The following is a 10160-nucleotide window of genomic DNA, read 5'->3' as shown; positions in this document are numbered from 1 at the left end:
GTTGAGAGAGCGTTAGATTGAAGATCTGAAGGTCTCGTGCTCGATCCATGTTAACCACACATGGTTCACGTTGCACAATTTGACTATTCAATCTAAAATTAGTGATCATTTCTTTATAAAATTTCAATTAATTAGCGGAAATATCTTTACTTAAAAACATTCATTTTTAATGTTAGCGAGGATACCTCAGTTTGGAGAGCGTCAGATTTAAGATTTGAAGGTCACTTGTTCAATCTCCACGTTCACCGCACCTATTTCTATTTGCATAACCTGACTATTCAATAAAAAATTAGTCATTATTTCTTTTGAATCAACGAAAATATCTTTACTGATGAATTTTCATTTTTGATGATTGCGGGGATAGCTCAGTTGGGAGAGCGTCAGACTGAAGATCTGAAGGTCACGTGTTCAATCCACGTTCACCGCACTTGGTTCATGGCACCTTATAGTTTAGTTTATTATTATTTCTTTTTAAAATATAATGAATTAGTGGAAATAGCTTTACTTATGAATTTTTATTTTTAATGTTAGCAGGGATAACTCAGTTGGGAGAGTGTTAAACTAAAGATTTGAAGGTCACGTGTTTAATCTCCACGTTCACCGCACTTGTTTCCATTTGCATAAGCTGACTATTCTATGAATTAGCAGAAATACCTTTACTTATGATTTTTTCTTCTTCAAATATTAGCGAAGATAACTCAGTTTTGAGAGTGTCAAATTGAAAATCTAAAGGTCACGTGTTCGATCCATGTTCACCGCACCTGATTCACGTCACATAACTTGACTCCTGACTATTTAATTTAAAATTAGTGATTATTTCTTTTTGAAATATCAATGAATTAGCTAAATACCTTACTAATGAGTTTTCATATTTAATGTTAGGGGGATAGCTTAGTTGGGAGAGCATCACTATAGATCTCAAGGTCACGTGTTTGATCCACGTTCACCGCACCTTTTTAAAATATCAATGAATTGGCTAAATACCTTACTAATGAGTTTTCATATTTAATGTTAGGTGGATAGCTTAGTTGGGAGAGCGTCACTATAGATCTCAAGGTCATGTGTTTGATCCACGTTCACTGCACCTTTTTAAAATATCAATGAATTAGCTAAATACCTTACTAATGAGTTGCACCTTTTTAAAATATCAATGAATTATACCTTACTAATGAGTTTTCTTTTTTAAAGTTAGGTGGATAGCTTAGTTGGGAGAGCGTCACTATAGATCTCAAGGTCATAACCTGACTATTCAATCTAAAATTAGTGATTATTTCTTTTTACCATTCAAATTGACTAAGTTGCATAACCTGACTATTCAATCTAAAATTAGTGATTATTTCTTTTTACAATTACTTGACTATTTAATCTAAATTTAGTGATTATTTCTTTTTCAAATTTCAACAAATTAGAGTAAATAATTTTACTGATGAATTTTCATTTTAATGTTAGCGTGGATAGTTGAATTGGGAGTGGGAGTGGATTCCTAATTCTTTATTTGACTGACTATAAATGCTCCCTAAGACTAAGTTGCATAACCTGACTATTCAATCTAAAATTAGTGATTATTTCTTTTTACAATTACTTGACTATTTAATCTAAATTTAGTGATTATTTCTTTTTCAAATTTCAACGAATTAGAGTAAATAATTTTACTGATGAATTTTCATTTTAATGTTAGCCTGGATAGTTGAATTGGGAGTGGGAATGGATTCCTAATTCTTTATTTGACTATAAATGCTCCATTTAGTAAAATGACTCATTTTATTGCATGGAACAATAAAATTGATGTTCCCGTAGAATTGTCAATACATTCTACTTTAAATGTTGCTGAGTTGAGTTCTGTAACAACTGAAGAAAATAAAATAAAATAGTAATAATAATAATAATAATAATAATAATTAATTAATTAAATAAAAAAAAATATATATAAAAAAAACATTTGCTAACAGATCCCTGCTCCTTCCTTCAATCTCTCACCACTCTTTCCCTAAAAATAAATCTGGCAATAAATCAGGAATTCTTTTCTGTAAAGATTTACCCAGAATTTCTTCGTTACTACCAAAACAAATAGAAAAAAACAAAAAACAAAAAGTTTAAGCAGATTTAGTTTGGACTGAGAAGATACGTCATTTGAAGAGGTCAGTAGTGACATGTTAAATCTTCCTCTTATTTTATTAAGTAATATTAATTTGGTTACAATTATTTTTTTTTGAATTAGAGATTAAAGAAAAATAATTTTGTATGAGTTTTAGGAAATCACAACCAATTATATTTTAGATCTCATGAATTGTTTAGATCTCTGAATTGTTACAATGATTTAGGTTGTCAATAATTTTATAGACAAAGGAAATAACAAAAAAAACTAAATAGAGATGGAAATCTAGAATACTGTTAACTGAAAAGATAAAAAAAAATGAAAGTAAAAATACAAAGGGAAGATTTGGAAGATTAGGAAGATTTAGAAGTAAGGATAGATTAACAAAATTGGCCAATAATATCTCCAAAATAATTACAGTAGAAGATGGAAGATGGAAGATGGAAGATGGAAGATGGAAGATTGAGAAAAGATTTTGTTGAACATAATTTAAAAAAAAAATAAAACAGGAAACATCAGAGGGCAAGGAACTCCATCAAATTTTGTCTAACAAGAAATATCAGAATTTAAGAATGGCCAGTGTAAATTAGAGAAATAATTTTATAGAGTTCAAACTTGAAACTGATGTCATGGGCGTTGACTTGGAGTTCAATGGACTTTCATTAAGGATAATGACGGAACCGAACTTTCATTAAGGATAGATTTGTGACGACGACTTAAGCTAACCAGGTAAGTGACCTTACTATCAGCATGGCTATATTTGATGTTGACACGTTCCCTGTGGTTCTGCACGTGTCATATATATATTGATATGTGTGAATTGTCTATGGATCGATATACTTCCTATATGTTATGTTATGTTATTATAGGTGGTTTGTATGATAATAATTATGGTATGATGTATTCAAGGGTATGTTTGAGATAGGATACAAGAAGGATGCACAAAACGAAATGTAACGATAGAGTAAGATACGTTCATGAAACGTTAAGGTTAGGTTAAATACCGGAGTGCTATGGATAGGAGAGATTGATGAAAGAATACGGTTAGGTTATGGGTAGAAAGGGATAGGTTTGTGATAGATTGATAGAACGATAGCGTTATGGTAAGTTAGAGAACGATATGACTATGAAGTGTTTACGTTATGACTTGTTTATGATATGGTACATTGTATGCTAGATTATTGTGCTTAAGTAAGAAAGGGCTAGGGATTTATTTGATAACATCTCGTGGATCGTAACCTAAGATATTCGCTACCAAAGTTCATCCAAAATCTGATTTATCGCTGGAGATAAAACAAAGGATTTCTTATTGGGTAGCCGATTCTAGGGGTTTCAAGGCCCTATTTCTTCATTGAACCCCTTCCATATCCTATCTTCAGGCTAAAGGAATTAGTTTGGAGGAACGTCTTTGAGTGTAGAACCTTAATTTCCAAAAATTGTTCTCGGTATGCAACTCACTCGAAACGCCAGATTTTCGATCTCGTAGGTAGCTTGTTCTACGATGTCTCAGCTCTCGATTCCTTCATCAAGTTTACTCAACTTCTTCCTCTGAAGCTAGAGGAATCCTTAATTTGAAGGAAAAGAGATCGTAGATAGGAATTTTGACTCTTATCCCCAATTTAATTTCGAAACCTATTTCCTTCAATTTGGCACGCTCTCGAGGTTATTTTTCTTCGTGGTCTTCTATGGAAGCATTCTTTGGAGGTGTAGAAACTGATTGGAATCTGATATGAACCAAGAGACATCAATCATACAATATGCTTCAATGAAGATGTGAAGAAAAGGTTGTCAAAATTAAATAAAAAGTCTTAAAATACAATAACTCTAAATTACTCTAAATTATAACCCACCCAAAATTTACAACAATCAAACTTTATTCTTCTTCAATGTAGCATGAATTGAAACATCTTTTGATAATTTTGACAACCTTTTCTTCACATCTTCATTGAAGCATATTGTATGATTGATGTCTCTTGGTTCATATCAATACCCCTACCCCATCATGAGGGTATGGACGCGTACATCCAATGGCAGGACAACGATGGTTATGCCTTTTATAGCGCTGCAGTGACGGCTCTAGTTTTAATGGGTCCCGGTATAAGGGGCTCCAAGAGTATGCCCACCGGCTAGGGACCGTGGCCCAATGGTGTGCGAACTAGTTGGTGAGCCCATACTCGCACGTATGGGCTGCGTGTAGAGTATATGGTACACATCCACGATTACCTGTTAGGATTACACCGTAGGAAAAACGAAACGAAACAAAACGAAAGATAGGTCCCATCATTTCATTGCATGTGTTTGTCGCATAATCCCGATAGGGGGTCACTTACTGAGTATTCTAGAAATACTCAAGCCTCGTGCTACTTTACTTTTGCAGATAAGGGCAAGACATCCATGTGACAATGACGGTGGCATCGTACATCCCAGGACCGTGGCACATGCATAGGGTAGTTGTTTGTTTTTTTCCATTTCATAGTCTAGGCTTAATTTGGTTGCATCATTAGTATAGGTTAGTATAGATTGAAATGTATTTGCATAATAAACCATAGGGTAGAATAAAACATTCATTTTGGACTGTTAAACTTCAATAACATGAAACTCATCCTTGTTTCAAATGAAAACGAGTTTGCATAAGATATTAAAAGAATGAAAATTTGTAATATAAACAAAAGTCTATCGAAACTCTCTATAGCAATCACTGTGCTGCTTAAGATGTCTTTGCCTTTACCTAAAAAATAGAAAATATTGAGTATGAAACATATTTAGTAAATAATCATACTTCTAGGCTGAGGAGATACAATCATAAACAATGAAGAAGTGCCTAGAGTTATTCCAAGCTTAAGGTTTGTGTGTTATTTCTCAATCTCCATACTATCATTTATTTTATTTCTAGCCAACGCCAATTTGGAGAACACGATGAAGAAAAAAGAAAATAGAGGAAGTCGATTTGGAGTTAGTTTTGGAACTATTCCTCGACGAGTAGGATAAAACGATCATCAACTCAAAAAATTTAGTGAACCCTGCACATGTCATTGTTATGACTGTTTGCATGTATTATGTGATGCTATGCTATGTTATAAATTACGCTATGTTCTATTATGTTCTGTTATAAGCTATGCTATAATACGACTATACCATGTTACCATGTTGTGGAATTATATTTATGATATTGATGATATGATTCATAAAACTCCATACGCCAAGCTATGTAAATTATGTTAATTAGGGAAGATATGACAATTATTACGTATGCATGTCTCACAGGCTTGTTATGTCATGAATGAATGGATTTATGACTTGAATCATAAACTTATGCCATGGTTTTAAGCTATGGGGACCTCATGCATTTATGTGTGTCATTTGCATCAGGATACTTTCCCATTGTGATTAATACGAATGCGTACATTACGATATCTATGTTTGTCCTGATATTACGTGGGTCCTTTCTCTATGTGGTTTTCGGTAGCCTAAGCGTGCACTAACCCGACGAATGAGGCCTAGGGAATATATACATGAGTTTGTATTGTGAGACTATGTGCACGTGCGTAGGCCGTATGAAAGTGCTACACATTCAACCCTGCCCGGACTGAGTTTAAACCATGTCATGATTGTTTTATGAAATGATAGGTCCCACCATATTGCCATTGATTGCATTTTTTTTACTTCCATAGTGGGGTTACTTATGGATTATTTCTTAAAATACGAAGTCACATGTTACTCTTCCTTTTTAGGTAAAAGTAAGGCACTCGTGTATAGATGACGGCGTCTGGTGAAGGCCATGAGATCGAAGCTAGGGTAGTTGCATTCATGTTTGTTTTAATAGCCCTTTATTAGATCACGATATCACGTTATTTTTTTTTATCTCATTTAAATTCACGTTAGCTAATTTCTGCTATATTGTCATAACAATATTGTTTTTAATAAATTTATTATGAACGTTTTAGTCCACGACATCGTTTATGAAATATTTTTATAGACTTTTCCACACTTATTAGTCATGTCATGCATGCAGTGGTATCTATATTTGATTAGGAAAATTAGGGTCGCTATGGATGTTATGTATCACCAAAGATTTAATGTTAGGAATCATAGATTTAGCTACTTATATATTACATAACATATTGTGCCACCTAAAAAATGTGGAAAAGAATGTTCACTTGCCAGAGGATGAGGTAGGGATCTGAGTTTGACTTGTGAAGCTTCGATAAGTCATATAGGCCTAGCCTTGTCACTACCTAGAGTACCATAAGTGGCACCATCGGTGCCTCTAGTAGTGTCGGTCCCCACTACGACTACCCTAATGTGGGAGACCTTTCGTGAAATAATAGAGACTATGATAACCAACAACCCTAAGATGATACAAGAGATGAAATAATTATGAAATTGTAAGACAAACAAGCTTCGTATCATCAATAGGACCTCTAAGGACCTAACCATGGTAGAGTTATGGCTATCATTGATGATTATATTTCATCTACTGAAGAGTTTAGATTACCATAAGGTATCTTGTGCATCGTTCATGTTTTAGGATGATGCACAAATATGGTGGCAACAAATGTAGATGTTTCTCAGTCCTAATGGTCTGTATTAAAACAAAGAAGGCAGAGAGATTCATCATATACTTGGATGAAGGTGTTTGACTCGACATAAGCTTACTCAGTAAAGCTATTCATTAAGATTTTCTCAACTCGACCAAGGTGGCCTCAACCTAAGCGACTTATTTCTAGCCTCGATGGCTTAGGCCTCGACCTTGACTCTAAGATCATCCCTTTGTTATGGCTTTCTAACACTACATGGGTAACAAATTTTGATTTGTTAACTTATTTGATTCGGTTGTGTGTTTCTCGTATTTTCTTTTTTATTCACTCATTCCCATTAAGGTTTAGCTTCTCCTTTAGTCTCAAGTTAATGTTTTATGTAACGATCCTAAATTTCTACATACTCAGAGTCGCTACTAAGTCTCATGCTTGTCTCTTAAATGCGTAATATAGCTCTTAGATACTCATCATAAATAACGGAAAATTTAAAACACATTCAGAACACTTCAAATGACTAGAACACATTGTCGATCATACGTGTTTCAAAACATAACTTTGGAATTTAAAATTAAAACAAAAACGATTACAAATGAAATAATTCAAATAATGAAATAAAAGCGTTTTGTACTGACCTAAGACTAAGAATTTAAACATGCAACTACCCTATGCACGTGCCACAATATCTATATCTGGTGTCGTCGTCGTCCGTACATGGGCGTCTTGTCTTTACCTGAAAAATGATATGTGGCACACAGCCTGAGTATTTCAAAAAATACTCAGTAAGTCACCCACTGTTGGGGTCATGCTGATGCAAACACATGCAACATGCTCTTGGGATCGAGCTCTAGCGCATCTAGGAGTGACCACCAATCTCGAACAAATTGGATGTGTAGTACTTCTTTACACAGGACCCACACGTGCGAGTGTGAATCTTTAACGACCCAAAATTTTCTACTTAATTTAAGGTTGCTGATATGAACCAAGAGACATCAATCATACAATATACTTCAATGAAGATGTGAAGAAAAGGTTGTCAAAATTATCAAAAAAGATGTTTCAATTCATGCTACATTGAAGAAGAATGAAGTTTGATTGTTGTAAATTTTGGGTGGGTTACAATTTAGAGTTATTGTATTTTAAGACTTGTTATTTAATTTCGGTTACATTTACATAATGGCTAATTATGGCCATAAAGTAGGAATGTTACAACTTTTGGAATACCTTTAGTAGTTTCATTTTTTAGGCTATATAAAGCCATGTATGTTGTATTTGTAAGGAAGACTTAAAAGATATATCAAAAGAAGCATTTGTGCTTTTCTTTAGCCAATGGCTAAGTTTCTTTGCAATTCTATGTAGTTTAGATTGCATGTAGAATCATTCAAGCTCGACATGATCAATCTTGCTTGTGGAGTGATTCGAATCTCAAACAAGTGTTTGAGATATTTGATCAACAAGAATCATTGAAGCTAGACATGATCGATCTTGCTTCTGGAGTGATTCGAATCTCAAACAAAGTGTTCTTGGCTTGAGATATTCGATCGACAAGGTAATCCGAATCTTATTCCCCTTGTATTGATTCCTTATCTTATCAGTTGCTACTGTATACGTACCATAAACATTGAATGCGGAAGACTTCATTTAAATTCCATAAAACATAACCTTTATCTTAAAACACAGCCATGGACTTGCGTGTTTTGAAAACATCTTTGAAACGACACAACAAAAGACACGAAATAAAATAAATATGCATTTAAGTTTAAAAAATTCTATTCTAGCCTAAGTCTAAGAAAATAAATACCACTATTCTATGCATGTGCCATGGTCTCGAGTTGCGATGCCGTCGTCAGCCGGACAGGAATGCCTTGCCTTAACCTGAAAAATGTATTAGCACTTTGCTTGAGTATTTAAAGAAATATTTGGTAAGTGACACCACTATTGGGGTTAAATGCAACAATCACATGCAATGAAATGATGGGACTTATCTTTCATTTCGTTTCGTTTCGTTTCGTTTTTCATACGGTGCTCTCCTAACGGATATTTTGGACATGTACCATATACTCTACACACAGCCCATACGTGCGAGTGTGGGCTCACCAGCTAGTTCGCACACCGCTAGGTCACTTTCCTTTTCCGGTGGACATACTCTAGGAGCCCCTTAGGCTGGACACCCGCTAAAACTAGTAACCGTCACGGCAGCGCTATGCAAAGCATAACGATCGTTGTCCATCCATTGGATGTACGCATCCGTACCCTCGTGATGGGATAGGGGTATCCTCCTAGATGCATGAGCACACATAATACATGAGGTCCCAAAACTTTTCCATTTTCATTATCCTTTAATACAACCCCGCTAGCATTATGTACATATCCTGTCATTTTTCATATCGTTTTAGATATCGTTCATCATTCATATCATATCGTTTCTCATTCTTTAGTTACGGGGTTATACTTGATGTCATTTATCATAATTTCATGTCATTCATATCATGTTGTATACACAATATTTAAGAGATCTAACATAACGTTCTATGCTTTTATCATAACATTTATGGTGTTAATATAACACATGCGGAAGCAATTTGGATCTTAGGCACTTTTAGAACATCAATTATAGTAAATAACTAGCATGTTCATAAGTATTAAAACTTAATGAGTTTGAATACTAACCGTTTGTAGTTCAAATTCCTTTTTCCTCACGAACCGGTTTCGAACCACCACTAGTGTCTTCTCCACTATCCTCCGGCCTTAGAACGGGATTGTGGAATCCGGTGAGTGACTAAACTTGGGAGAGATTTTGTATATATGAAGAGAGTGTTTGTCTCAAGGTTTTTCACCAAGGAAGACCTTCCATGTACCATGATCACTCTATTTATAGAGTTATGTTTGCATGTTCATGCAATATTGAGATCACCAAATTTTGACACTCAAAATCCCACTCAAATGTTTGGGATTATGTGACAAGCATGCAAGTTTGAGTTCACTAAATTTTGACACTCAAAATTCCACTCAAATGTATGGGATTATGTGTCAAGCATGCAAGTTTGGTTAAACCAAATTTTGACACCTCAAAATTCCACTAACATGGATTTTTCCATTAAATGAAGTCAACATGTTGACTTTCTTGATTTTAATTCAACAATTAATTTGAATAATTAATTTTAAATTAAAGTAATATTAAATGATTAATTAAACTATTTAATTAATATTTAATATTAATTCATATTTGAGTTATTTAAATATCTTAGATTCTCTCTTTTTTTTTTTTAATTCGTAAATAAAACAAAAATGCGATTAAATATATCGTATATATGTAGCGCATATTCCCTAATTTGAATTCGAACACTTTGAACTCACTCTTCACACTGTTCTATGGTTTAGTCCGATATGAGCTAGCAGAGGGACCTAATGGACCTATAGATCATGGGCTCCAACGATCCAAGATTAACCGGTTAAACTCATTAACCTTGTTAACCAACATTCGTTAACTACTAGGACACTCCACTATAGCCTAGTAGTTGCACTCCCCT

The 10160-nt window shown here is 34.2% G+C and overlaps 1 non-coding gene across 1 annotated transcript; it reads left to right on the top strand.

The window, feature by feature from the left end:
- Positions 1-354: 354 nt before the first annotated feature.
- Positions 355-427, top strand: TRNAF-GAA. The gene has a single exon. It is a non-coding gene; the product is annotated as a tRNA-Phe (tRNA).
- Positions 428-10160: the final 9733 nt, after the last annotated feature.

This window comes from Cucurbita moschata, unplaced genomic scaffold, assembly GCF_002738365.1.
Source record: "Cucurbita moschata cultivar Rifu unplaced genomic scaffold, Cmos_1.0 Cmo_Scf00001, whole genome shotgun sequence".
NCBI lineage: Eukaryota > Viridiplantae > Streptophyta > Magnoliopsida > Cucurbitales > Cucurbitaceae > Cucurbita > Cucurbita moschata.
This window is presented reverse-complemented; position numbering and strand designations above follow the sequence as displayed.